Source organism: Anarrhichthys ocellatus, unplaced genomic scaffold, assembly GCF_004355925.1.
Source record: "Anarrhichthys ocellatus isolate YVR2014 unplaced genomic scaffold, GSC_Weel_1.0 scaffold35, whole genome shotgun sequence".
Classification (NCBI taxonomy): domain Eukaryota; kingdom Metazoa; phylum Chordata; class Actinopteri; order Perciformes; family Anarhichadidae; genus Anarrhichthys; species Anarrhichthys ocellatus.
In genome coordinates, this window is record NW_022280065.1 from 39,618 (window position 1) to 54,357 (window position 14,740).

Consider the following 14,740-nt stretch of genomic DNA (forward strand, 5'->3'; position numbering starts at 1 on the left):
CAGTGTCAAAAAAACCTCAGTGCATAAGTCTCATCCGGCCTGGGAGCCTTTTATCCTCCTGATACTGTTGGGCGGTAAATTTGTATCAGTGTTTGTATTTTATTTTTTCACATTACTGGGCTTTATATATGCTTTACGGTGGCTTATTATATTGTACATAGTATAATAAAAACATTTAATGTCATCATACTGAAAGCTGTAGTAGGGTTCGTTTCGCCACACAAAATATCATGTCAAAAATAAATAAGTTATATACGACTATTATCATTTGAATTGTGTGTTTTAATGCTAATAATATAGATGACAAAAAAAAGGCAAAGGATAACATTTAGACATTTTTACATTTAGCATTGACTTCAGTCCGGTTGAGATTCATTTCCGTACGGTGGTGAAAAAAGTTAGTCTGGAGCCGATTATAATTCTCACAAAGAATCGGCAGGTCAGACTTGAAAAAAAAATTGGAAATCCGAATCAGTCAACAAAATTGCAACTCTTAAAAAATGCTGTTCATCACATGTATAAATAAATGTTCCACACAAAGCAATCTTTATCCCATTAATCAGGAGCTTCAGTGATATTTAGATTGTAAGAGCAGAATTACTAAAGTTAATTACTGTTTTAAGCTTTCACACTTCCCTTTTTTTAAAAGCATCATCAGGAGCAGGTGAAGGTGTCAGGAAACAACACCAGGTGTGCCAGCCGATTGCTCAGTTGCATCAATAAGGGCGATGATGTCACAGGCCTGAACGGTTGCACCAGATTGAACATCGGTGCACATGAACACCCAGCTCGCTCAATGTACTGTCAACGACATCGGCTCCTTAGCAGGCAATGAATATTGATCATTCATTTCCTCTCTTATAAAGCGTTTAAGTCTGTGACATCATCAGCCTAATTGATGCAACTCGGTAATCAGCTGGCACACCTGGTGTTCGTTAGCTGTTCTTTCCCAACACCTGTACCTGCTCCCAGTGATGATGATCATCTGTGGGGTAAATTTGGGGACATTATCTCTTTCTATCTTTTTCATATTTTGTGCATCCTATAATTAAATCAACCCCTCTTTTCTCTGTCTAACCGTTGTTGATAACCCGTTTTAATACATAGCTGGATATAGAACTGAGCATGCATATTAAAATCTTTTTTTAAGTGACCGATACCAAGTTGTTTTTCCAGGGATTTTATTAAATTGCACAGAGATTATGTTATGAAACCTCTCTAGTTCACATCAAGTGCAGTGTACGTCCTCACATTTCATCAAGGGATGCAGTTGGTGCCGGTAACTCTCTGGTCCAGTCTTTACTTCCCCAACTTCACACTCTCACTTCTCCGTACCTCTGACCTTATGTTGCCTTTCTTTTATTCCTTTTCACATTCCCGTTCTCATTTAGACGGCCTGTTCCTCCGTCTCTGCTCGTTGGTGTTCATGAGAACTGGTTGTGTGATTAAACAGAATAGCTAATGCAGCAGCAGACATGACTGCATCTAACAGTCTGACTTATTATTCTGGGCTGCATTCATTTGACAAGACGTTTTTCTTCATTGTCCTGAGTCCTCTGTTATACTCCTCTCCTTTATCATTATTTCATTCAGCCCATTCAGCTGCTTATACCTTTACTGTAATCCTCCATCACTGCTGCACTTCTGCACCCTGTCTTCCTGCTCCCCTGCCTTCTGGAAGGCAGTCTCACATCTCCCTCAGTCACTTCGCTCCTCTTTTTTTGTTTCATTGTCATCTCTCAGTAGAAGGAAGATCATCTTTCAGTCTGTGCTGGCAGGACACCTTGAAAGTCCCTCCTATAAGAGCAATTTGTGCTATTATGAAACTGATTTGACTGCTTAATGACTGACTATACTCCAGAGTGGCATAGAGCAAACAAGCATGGCACTACTTTATTACTCCACAGAGGCAGCTGTTGAAAGACTGCAACGTATTTTTTGGCATCATCTCCTCCAAAGTAAATCTGTATGATGAATATTTCTCTGTGCGGTGGAAAGGTTCCAAATTATTGTGATCCCAGTAGTTTCTCAGTATTGGCAGAATTTGCAGACACAGTTTTAAAGTTTTTTTTTTGTTTTTGTTTTTGTTTTTTTGAATGATTTAATCTTTGACCTTTGTGACCCTTTTGTATCAGGATGTCGTTTGCTCAGGGACCTATAGAGGGCGCCATATAACTACACGGTGTCATACAAGCATGACCTGGCACTAAAGAACCAACATGATGCACCGCAGACTCTCTCTTACACACACACGCGCACACACACACACACACACACACACACCCTCTCTATACCTGTCATGCCCTGGCTGTAGCCAACCTCCTCCTCTCAGGAAAGGAGTGATGAGGCGGGGGAGAAAAAGTGATGAGAGGCGGTCGGGTGAGTGATGAGCACGGGGAGAGATTGGCTCGATGGCAGATGATTCGAAGATCATTCTGCCCCCCCGAAAATAGCTCTCCAGTTACGAAGGTTGTCTGAAAGCATTAATAAGTAATGAAGGACCAGTGGCCCTGGCTTTGTGGACTCATACATGCACGTGTGTGTGAATTTTGCTGAAGGTTTTTGTCACGAATGAATGTTTGGTAGGCGTGTGTGTGTGTTGCTCTGGGTATTTGATTGCACTTGTGAAAATATCTTCTATCTAATTGGATTTTATTCTTTCTGTTTTGTGCCTGTGATGTGTTCATTAGCTCTTATGACATTCAGGTGAATAAACCTGTCTCAAAATCGAATCCAATTTTATACTGTGTGTGTGTGTGTGTGTGTTAGAGAGAGAGCCTGTGTAAATGTCATGCTCTTGATATGAATAATACTCAGACCCTGTCCCTGACTCCCATTTTGAAAAGTAGTTTTCTCAGGTGTGTCTTCAGAGGAAAGCGATGTGAAAGTGTATTAAAGGCACAGTTCCTAATCTAAATGTAGATAAAAAAGGTCACGCAGACCACCGAGGATCCCGGCATAAGGCCGGAACTCTTTGAATGTCATCGACGGGTCTTTTCAATATTTGCCCCAGAGAAACTTGTTCAGTCGAGGTTGTGAGCCACCGGAATCCTCACACATCTCTTCTCATGATCACACGAGTCGGTAGATGACGTCCTAAACCACAGCCACACTCAATAAATATATATATCTACTGTGTGAAATATCACCTCTGCTCTCTTGATCACGCTGTAAAAGGTTTACCTTAGTCATGATTTTTAACAGAGTAAAATGGGTAACCACATCTTTGATTGGGATCAGCTAAGAAACACTAAAATCGTGGATTTTTCACATATAAATCACAATCATTCATTTAGAATTGAATGTAAACATATTGAGACATGTGGTCAGTAAAGTTACAGATTGGGGCTTTTTAAGTATGATGAATTATTAAGTCGTGCTTATGGGAATGTGTTAACATGACATATGGTTTGGGACGGGCCCATTTGTGTAGCTTTTTGGCGAATAAAGAGACTGTGGGAGTGCAGCTTCTGGACGTTAAGCTGCTTTATATAATGTATATATTGCAATATTGTAGTAACTGTCATTCATTGTGCTATATCGTTTATTGAAACTTGTGTTACTTTGTATTTGTATATGTTTTTTTAGGCTCTGACACATAAGGGAATCAGATCAGACAATGCTATTTGTTGTTTATCGGCAATTACAAGCTACAAATTTAGTTTTTTAATTCAGTGTTTTTGGACGAGTAGGAGAAAATCGCCACATCAGACAACTTAAAAACATCCCACTGAGTCTGTTACAGCCTCCATACTGGAGTTGACAAAGCCTTCTTTATCAAAAAAAGAGGAAAAATAATTGCGTCTTGTTGGCCAACAAATCCCCAGCTGAGTGAGCGAGGAGTTCCACACTGTTCCCCTTTACATTCATGTGCTGCCAGAGCTCCTACAGTCTGTAGGTCTTTTGTGTAGTGGCCGTTTTGCATTTATCCCTAGTAAACACTCAGTTTAATTTGACTGGGGACTCTGCATGGCACGAATTAAATCAACTCCCCGTGTACAGTCATTTATTTTTGAAGGACGGAAAGAGCGGCCGGTGAGAATAATGCGAATAGATCGTAAATCTCCCGTGCAACCTGACTGCAGAGCAGATAGCAGGCGCAAAACCAGAATGATGTAATCGCCAAACTGTCATGTTCCTTTGTCCTTTGGTGCATAAAGAGACTTCATCTAAATCTACGGGGTGTGTTGTGAAGACCTTTTTAAGTTCTGATCGCTCAATAGGCCGGAGCACCTGGACGGCACTAATGGATACAAGGCTGTAATTTGTCCCCGGAGTTAATCAGCCCTGATTGAGGGAGAAGAAGAAGGAAGGCGAGGGTGTGAGGGAGGTGAAAAAATGTATAGATTTAGTAAGTGGGGAAGGCAAAGAGGACGGAACCCCAGTTCTACAGGGAGAGGATGGCTGCAAAGAAAAAAACCCGAGGAGAGAATAAATCAAGTCATCATGCGTGGCCAGTAATAAGCCATTTTTCTTTTAATAAATGACCTCCATGCTCTACATAAATATCATGTTACCCACACAAGTGTCACTTCCACTTTATCTCCTGCCAGCAAGAGACACACGGGGGGGGAGGAACGAGAGAAAGTTGTAGCGGTTTGCAATATCTGCAGTGAAAAGGATGAAGGGATACATGTGTCTACATGTGGGTGATAAGAGTTCTGGGATAGGGCTACACGATATCAGGCAGGAAATGTCCCGATCCAACAGATGTGGGGTGACGGGAATGAAGCGGATGACGGGTAATACAATTTATCATAGTTTCCCATGTTTAATAACAACCCATTCTGCATCTGGAAAGCCACGCAAGGTTTAAAAATACAAAATCGAGCATTTTTGTATATGAAGGGCTTCGTGACTCTGGCCTTCCTGTCCTGTCATATTTGCTCGCCATGCGGGTCGTAAAAGACTCAAAGAGTTGGAGTTCAACGGTAATTTATCTCTCAGGCAAAGTCATTGCCGGCCTATAGTCACACTTTAAATTGTCATTGTTTTTAATATGATGATTTAATTTCACTTGTCAGGTGAGCGTATTGGGCGTGTGTGATCGTGTACAGTAACGACTCCACGAGCAGACTGACTGTTCCTCATCATCCTCGTCCTCCAGGGACGTACTCGGCATTAGTCCTACAGTTTCTCGTAGCGTCTCACCCCTGAGCCTCAGGGGGGGAAACGCTTCATTGTTCGCCATGATGGAATTAAAACACACAATGATGATTCCCTGTCATGGTTCCCATTGTCTCCGAGATGTTCTCTTAATGCCCCCACAACGCCGTGAGTGTCTTCGTTCCCAGGCAGACGGGAAGGGCAGGGCAAAGCTGCAGAGCTCCAGATCGCATCATCTTACGTCGAGGATCACATGTAATGTAATTACTGTAACATGGTTACAAATATTATGGCCGAAATCGGCTGCAAATACTGGAAAAACAGCATGGTAATCAAATGTAGGTGTTGTCCCATGATTCCTGCAATGTTGTTAGATGAAGCTGAAGCAGGAGGCCTTCGAAGAGAATGTGGAACAAATACACACTCTGGAATCACAAGGAGAGGAAATCATTTCTTTTAGTGGCTGCTCGGGGGGAAAAATAAATCTCCACAGGAAGCGTTTGTCGTCATTTGTCAGACTATTATGTGGCAAATGCAGGCACAGTTTTTGAGCTTCTGTTCGGGACTCATCCTGTAATAAAGGCTGTTTTTTTCCCACACGCCCACTGAAGCTTTAAGCACAACTGCCTGAGTTGTAACTGGTTGCAGTTAACAGGATTACGCTAATTTGATATGAATACTTGAGGAACTCTGGCCTGTAACAGGCTTTTACCGATTAGAAATAGTGTTTAGTATTCAAGCTAAGGAGTTCAGAGAATGTTGCTGCTAAAGGCCAAACTATGCCGATTATTATCTTGAATAAAAGAAAATAGTGAATACAGGCTCATTATAATTTCAGGAAGCCTGAGGCGACATATTGAAATAGCTTCTCGCCAACATTCTACAAACTAAAGGTTTTCAGTTTACTTTCATATTAGACAAAGAAAAAGAACAAATATAACATTTTAAGTTTTTATCCAAGAAATTTGTCACTTTCTTGCTTTAAAAAAAAGTAAAAAATAGCTGCTGATTGATTAAAAAAAAAAAAAAAAGGATCTACTAATTGTTTTAGCTCCACATCACATGATGACAAGCTGATATCATCCACTGATATTACTTATTGAGAATGTGCTTGTTAGGTAACCTGATGACTGATCAGTCTGTCACTGTGACCTGAACAACACACGAGCTATGGGAGGACAGAGTAAGACGACGTAAAAGAGCCGCACATTCAAAAGCAACACAGCCACAGGAGACCTGTAACGGACGCTTTCAGGCCAAAACAGGAATGCCCAGAGGTGTGGTCTCAAAATGTCAGATCCATGGATATCAACAATAGCAATGACATGACAGGTGTGGCAACGGGAGAGAGGAAGAAAAGAACAAAGTGAAAGTAGGACCAATCAGAGAGCAGGACTGAATTACTAAGTTGAAGCTGTCATGTCTAACTCTTGTCTTCCGAGAGCAACAGACGGTGAGGAGGACTAAACTTTAAACGACTCCATCCTCTCGTCAGTCGGTCCCCATGCTGGCTCGATGCGTTATAGACTCCGGCACTGTCAAAGCAGAACAAGGGGAAAGAGAGTCAAAGACTGCAGCCTGAGAGCCATTCAAATAGCTGCACTCTATTTCACCCTTTTCACCGCTCGTCCTTGCCTCCCGTTTCGTTTTGGATGTCTGTTTCATTTTTCTTCTTCTTCATATACATATCTCTCTCCTCTCCGCTCTTCAGGTGCCTGATTCTGTCTCCCCTCCTTGCCTTCGCAATTTTCCTTTTTCAATCTCTCCCTCTCTCTCTCTTTCTCGCTCTCTGCGCCCCACAATTCCCACTTTTTTTTTTTTCTTCTTCTACTCTACACATTTTCCCTCTCTACCCATGTGAGATTGGGCATTTTCTTCCATGAGTGTGCTCCGTAAGTGGCACTGAAGGTGTGTGCGTGTAGTCCAGCCATGTGTGTGTATAGAAGCCATCTCACAGCTGGCTCTATTCAAAACAATATTCAGCAGCGGGGTAATTTCATCAGTCGCTCTGTGGTCCAGGGGTCAACACTGATTCAGAGCCATTTTCCATCTCTCGCTCTCTCGCTCATACGCTCTCACACACCTTCACACATGCCTCAATGCATGCAGAGAACACACACACGCCTCTATCAGAGCCTATATAAATATGTAATGGTAGTTTTCCATTTCCCTTGCAGGAGTACTGCTCAAATCATTACAATATTGTGTTTTTAATGGAATATATACGGTTCATTCATGTATTACACAGCTTATGCTATGTTACATTGTGGTACTGAGCGCATTGGTCCTATTTTACTGTGTTCTTTTAAATATTAGATACTCCGAATTTAAAAACCCAAACAAATCAGAACTTTTTTTTGAATCAGAATCTTTCTCTTCAGATTATGTAGACTAGTGGTTCCCAATGACTGCACGAAAAACTGAGGGGGGACAGACTAATCTCCGTAAAGTGAAGATATGCCACGTACGTACGTCTTTTATGTGGACATTGAATTCAGTCCACTGAAGAAATACATTCCCCAGTCCGTGCAATATTGATCTCTCCTGCTGCAGAGCTGTGCCTGCATGTACCAGGATGCATTGCGTTCGAGCGCCGAGGCTACCTCTTATATATAAATCCAGCTGTACATCTTCTGAATTGAAGTTCCTCTCTAACACAGAGCTAAGACGGGCCTAATTGTCTTGTTGACTCATCGTAAAACACACTTCATTGTAACAACTATATCTTTACATGGATAACAGTTGTTTGCTGCTATATTAATGTTCAGAATGTTAAACGCAGCTCCTTTAACGGTTCCCACAGTTCCTTTCTGAACACACCACTCTCTTCCTGTACTGTATGACTCACTCTTAGCATCGAGCTCTCGGCCAAACGGCCGACTACACATTCTAGCTTCTTCTTTGTATTCATTATTAATTTTAATTAAATAGTTTTGATCAACAACTTGCGATTTGCTTTGTGTGGACATTTTACAACCCGTAGACTCCGCTTCAAAACAATGGGAGCATTAGACGGACTTACGTCGGAAAACACAGGTGGCAGCCACATAAACAATTACATTTAAAACCAATACATAAAGTAGATAAGAAATGTAATTAAAAACATGCTCCTTATCTTCCAATAACCATGTTTCTTTCCCTTAAATATGTGAGTGAGTGCATTTACCCATCCATTTTCCTCCGCTTATCCGGGGTCGGGTCGCGGTGGCAGCAGGCTGACCCAGACTTCCCTCTCATCGGCAACATGTTCCAGCTCGTACCCCGAGATACTTGAACTCCTTCGCTTGAGGTAGGCACTCCGTCCCCACCTGGAGGGAGCAATCCACCGGTTTCTGGCAGAGAACCATGGCCTCAGATTTGGAGGTGCTAACTCTCATCCCCGCCGCTTCACACTCGGCTGCAAACCGCCCCAGTGAATGCTGGAGGTCACGATCCGAGGAGGCTAACAGGACCACATCATCTGCAAACAGCAGAGAGCATTTATGTTTCTAGTAAAACAATTCATTAACAATCATTGTGGCGTGTTCTGATAAACCTTACAGTGAAGGTGTCAGAAACGGGCCTGGTTTTATCAATATATCTATTTACTGACTGCGTGAAGAAGCCTAATTCTCCTTTACAATAATTCGCTACATGTTGACAATAAAGCCTGTTAACTGCAGTATGCAATAGTCAGGATCAGTATGATGGAACAGTGACATTAGAATGTGCCAAAGGAACCAAATCTGTGCTTTTACGGGCAAAATCTTTGTTTTTTTTAAGCATATACCACAGGCCTGGTTACATGATATTACACTGTCAATTTTGTTCAGTTCTAATTATTCAAATGAAACAGATCTGAGACAGCTTTTAGATCTAAATCTACCTGTATTAAGTGTTGAGAGGTGGCCCATGTTGGTCTACGAAAGAAGTGTCAGTGCAGTACTCGCCTGCTGCATGTCAAAAAACACTCCTTGAGTTGAGAGCCAGGGTTTAGTACTCTTCACCACCATGCCAGGAAAAGTGCAATGCTCCTTTTAATATGGCCGACTCCTTCCCTTAGGAAGCTTCATTTACTGCTGATTTGCTCTTAGAAGTCTTTATCACTGTCACGGTGGCCTTTCAACGGAGCGTTTTAGCACCAGTGCCGTCCTCAGGCCGCTGCCAAGTGTCTGTCTCCAAAACGCTCTAATTCAAGTCTGTGCGAGCAATCGGGCCCGCTGATATTTTCTATCGACCTTTTAACAAGAGATTCATCACGGATCACTTTTCTCTGCCCAGAATTACCCGAGGGAGGCTGGTTCTCTCTGATCATGCTTCATACCGCGATTACTGCATGTCTAGCCTTTATGCTTTTGAGATATGGCTTTGTCGCTGTAACGTTACCTTCCCGTATTAAGTAAGATACGAGACAGGAAACCAGCACATGACAGTGACCACTATGCACGTGCTGCCTATGTTTTCTCCTGGCGGTACATATGTTCCCTGTCATATAGACCAGCGTACATTGTGTAAATGATGCGCATAGACAAGACATGTTGTTATCAGTGTCTCCATGTTCAGCCTGGGCGTGTAGAGACTCTCAAAAAAGGTTTATTACAGAATATGAATTCTACATGCTGGTAGTGTTTATCTCCTCGTCAGTAGGTACATGATCTAATCAGATAAGTGACAGTCAGGTCAGAGCTGTGTGTATTTGTGTGTGGGGGGGCTAACCAGAAAACTGGTTAGTCTGTGGGAGGAGGAGGAGGAAATGGAATTGAAAGCAGCGGTTGAAGGATGAAGAGCAACAGACGATGAAGAGCTAAAGGTGGGAGCAGAGGGAAAATGGAGGTAAATGGAGGTGAAAGAGGGTGACCAGCAGAAAAAGGAGCATTATGAAAATCAATATCCATTTCAAGCTGACTTTTTACACATTTCTTCAGAGATATAGGAGTATCATGGAAAAACTGAAATACTACTGTACACATGAGCTTTAGCTGCAACAGTGTGGACAAGAGAGATCTAAGCTGTAGGTTCATATTCTATATGCAGCTTCTCATCTTTGAGTAATGATTCAACTGTCAGACTTCTATCAGCTACCGAACATTTTATATGGAGAAATGAACATAATTTATACTTCCATAATCATGGATGCCCATAATCCACCCTCCGCTGCACTACTTTATCAGAGCTGGAAAACCTAATACACGTTGGTGAAACGTCAATAATATGCTTCCTGGACATACAGAGATCAATGAAAAACAGAAGGGATGTGAAGGAAATGTAAACTGAAGGCACGTGGAAGAGGAGCAGGAAGAGAAAATAAAGCTCAAGTTTCAGTTAACTTCAATGTTTGTCCAAAATGTCAACAATTCATCATTTTATCCTGTTAGACGTTTGTGTGAAATTGTCATAATTAACATAACAATTCTTGAAAAAATTAATCAGTTTATTTCGGTCCAGGTGGATGTTCGTGAGGTCATCGTGACCTTGACCATCAAAATCGAATCAATTCATTCTTGAGTGCCAGTGGACGTTATAGACCCACAGCACCCCCAGCTCTCTTCCCCACCGTATTTCTCTCCCATCATTTCCCTCTCCCTCCATCACCTCCTCCCCTCCATCTTATCTCTCCATCTCCCAGACAGTCGTTCATCTTCCTCCGTGTGCCGCCGCTCCCATTTGTTCTCTCTTGACATGGCCTTTTACCTCAGATCCAATTCCCACCATTTTAATCGAGACAAAATCGCATTACGGTGGGCTGCTTTTCCTGCCTGCCTGCACCAGTGTGCATGTGCTCGCTTGTGTGTGTGTCCCACCATTTTGTGTTTGTGATGGGGTGTGTCTACCTGCAGCCTAAATACGTCTTTTCTGCCTTTGTAATCTGTAAGAGTGTATTTTTTTGTGTATGAGCATGCTAGTGGTGCAGAAGAAACGGTAAACAACATCTAGTACATTATGATGTTCATAATTCCTCTCTATTATATACAGTTTTCAGTTATAATCACCTTTTGCTTTTTAACTTTTTTCTCCTCTTTTCTTTCTGCATGTGCTTTGGCAGCGAGAAATTAATTTAACATGTCATGCCAATAAAAAAACTGAAATTGAATTGGTAAGCGAGCGAATCTGTCACCCATTTTCTGTCTCTGAGAGACAGATTTGGCTCCGTGCATGATGGCATTCTGCAGTGTGAATGTTATCTGATTGGCTGCGATACCTGTGTGTGCCACATGGCAAACACAGTGCGTTTTGTGTGCATGTGCATATGAGGTTTTGTTTTTCTGTGTGTGGTGTTTATCTCTTCTGGTCCCATATCCCTGACTATTTCTTTGGTAGTCTGCTCAACGGAGGGAGGAAGAGACAGGACAGGTGCAGGACGACAGAGAGGGGGTATAGAGAGAGATGAGTCTCTGGAGCAATCACTCGTATGCTTGTGAGAGAGGAGACACTGATATCACCGAGTTTATCAGAGGAAGTCTCTCTCTCGCTCTCGCGCTCGCTCTCGCTCTCCTTGACCACCTGTTTTTTTTTCTTCCCCTTTATCTGTCTCTCATAAAGCCTCCCGCGCTGTCTGTCATGTCAGTATCCTCGTCATCTCTGTAAAGGGGCTGAGACATGTTGTACCTCTTTTGTTTTAGCAAAACCGTCCTTACCGGAATAGACGCTTTTGTGTTGATCCATTTTGGATTGTTTTGGCACACGAAAGGATGTCTAGGTAGTCGGCACAGTCTTTACTAATTGCCCTGTGAAACCTTAGTACTTTAATATATGAATCTGAAATTTGATACACTTCTGGGTAATAAATGTGGGAACCAGGAAATTATGATTGTATTGAAGCTACTAAAATATGAATTATAAAGCTCCTTAGATTTGCGTTATTTTCTTCCTATATTTTCATGAAGATAAGTTGATTAAAGTTACTGTCGGGAACATTTGACTGTTAATGAAACAGTCGTAATGTAATATTGATGCCTCTGTATGACCTTCATATGTAAACGAGACCATCAGCGAGAATGTTGGCTATCGCTACATAGTTATTCTTAATGCTCGTCATCGGTGCCTCTGGGTCTGATTCTGTGTGAAATCGGATGAAATCATGCAGGTTCACCAGAAGCTCCAAACCGCTGACAGATCCGACTCCGCTGCCACCTTCCACCTGCAGTCCGAAGACGCGCGTCTTCTTCAAGTAAAGCCATGCTTGTCTGGTTTTTACATGAGAAGTGATTTAAGGAAAACGTCACTCTTAAAATCACCATTTCACATCAATTACTCACCAAAAAACAAATGCATTCACAAAAGCATTATACATTACTACTGCCTTTGTGAGCTCTTTTGTTTTATTCAAAGCGTGCAGACTGAAACATTATGAGACTTTTCTTCCTCCAACACAGTTTGTAGCGCACTAGTAGTGTCTTCCTCTTTGTATGGAAAGGGCGAGATAAAGTGACATGAAGGAGTGTCCTGCTGCTGCGGTTAGTTGAGTTGTGCGATAACTCCGAAGATGTAGTCTGTCTGAAACATGGACACTCTGCAGGGTGTGATGCACAGATTCATCTCTCTGCTTAAAGAGGGATAGATAATGACGGCGCGTGGCGCTGTGAGAGGTCTCAGAAGACACGGCGTTATCTTTAGTGCTCGTTTCATCCATTTTTTACACGTAACGCATGTCTGCTTCTTTCTACTCTGAACACCATGGAGGGAGCTAAATGAGGACAGAGACAAAAGGGTGTCCTCTTGTTGTGATTAGTCTCATCCTGATTACTGAGACTCTGTGCTGCACTCCCCCTGCCTCTACGCCGGTCTAAACAATAGATCATATCTTTTCCATCCATCCCTCGGTGGAGACCGAGGGATGGATGAAATGAGAGAACGAGTGTGCCCCCCGTTGTGTTGACACAGTAGATGTCTGCAGCACCTTCTCCCCTCTGTCTCTGTGAGTTTAAAGCTTGGATAACATCTGCATATCAAAAGACAGTGAGGAAGAGGTATGATACAGACGGAGAGAACGAGAGTCCTCTTCTTGTGCCTGTCGCAGTGTCCTCAAGCTGAGAACAGGCTGGATGTTTTGTAATTGGATAAGAGCTTTAAGCCCAGAATCCAGATAAGAGCCAGTTATGTAAGATTCATTTAGTGACACAGCTCTTCAAGAAGATTGGGGAGATTGAAATAACAAAAAAAAAAAGGCAAAGTGCCCCAGAAATGACAGCATTTAATGCACCCTGACTAAAATAGTAACTCATCTCCTAGTTTCTGCAGCTTTTCATGAAATCTCTTGCGTAATGCAAATTGGGAGATGGAGAAATGATTTTTAAAATGTGGCTCCTGAATGTACAGGACACCTGCTTCTGCTAAACTAATATTGTTAGTAAAGTATAATAGATTAAAGAATATGTGGCGGTTTCTGTCGTCCTTCATTCAATATCATCTTATCACACCTCCCTTGGACTCCTGAGGGCCACCTTAGTGAACCCCTGTCCCGCTAATGTACCTGTCTGCAGGCTTTGTTGGCGCCATAATACTGTGCACACTTCTGTGTGAATGTGTCGAGATGGGTTTGCGAGTATGAAGAGAGGGTGTGTGAGTGAGAAAAAGGCGAGGATTGTCAGTTACTGTTTGTGATAATGAGTCTTTGTACGAGTGTGTGTGTGTGTGTGTGTGTGTGTGTGTAGTTCTTCTGTGTGCAGTACACATTTGACAACGAGTGCATGTGACCCATTTCTGAGTGTCTTATTTTTTTTTGGAGCTGCTCTCTGGCCTCCATAGCTGTGCACTTTGTGTTAAACTAAACTAGAATCTAAATGTTCACTTTGAAGACTGACTTTTTGTCCCCAGACGTGAGTCCCGACGATATGACTGTGTTAAAGGAACAGTGCTACATTTTAGGAAGTACGCTTATTTGTGTACTTGCTTAAAGTCAGTCAGACGAGAAGATTGATATCATTCATGTCTGTCCGCTCAGTATGAAGCTGGAGACAGTTAGCTTAGCTTAGCATAGAAACTGGAAATGGGGGAAAAAGGTAGCCTGGCTCATCTCTATTCTTTTTGTGGCAGGAAAAAATCTGAGACCGATGCATTACTTCAAAACATGAACAAATACAATACAATCAAAACTAAGTCGGCTTCGAAATGCCGGCTCGTAAAGGCCCGAGGTGAAGGTGGCTCGCTGCTCCCATACTGTGAGCTTTATAGCCCCCCTAGCCTGGACCATGCTGCTTCCCAGAGACGTGGACTTAGTGCAGGGAGAGTGGGTGCAGCTCTCACATTTTGATTATAGATGGGGAGGCTAGCGTAGCTTGCTAGCGATGTGATGTCAGCGGATGAGCGGTCGTTCGAATCAATGACGGACAAAACACCTGTCTCGACATTCGCTGGTAGAAAAAAACGCGTTACTTAATTTTTGCCTGATTTTAGCACAATATTAATAACATAACTACAGTTTAATAAGACACAATCATTTCCTTTTCTGCTCGACAGAAGATATGTTTTTCTGTAATTTAGGTGAACTTTAAGGTTTCGAGAGAAAAAAAAAGGGTACAACACATTGTCCTCACATGTGACAAGAACGAAGTGTGTGCACGCATGTGTGAAGCCACATTCCCCTCCTGTAACTGTGTTTGTAGTGTGTAGCGTACAGGTGTGTGTGTGTGTGTGTGTGTGTGTGTGTGTGTGTGTG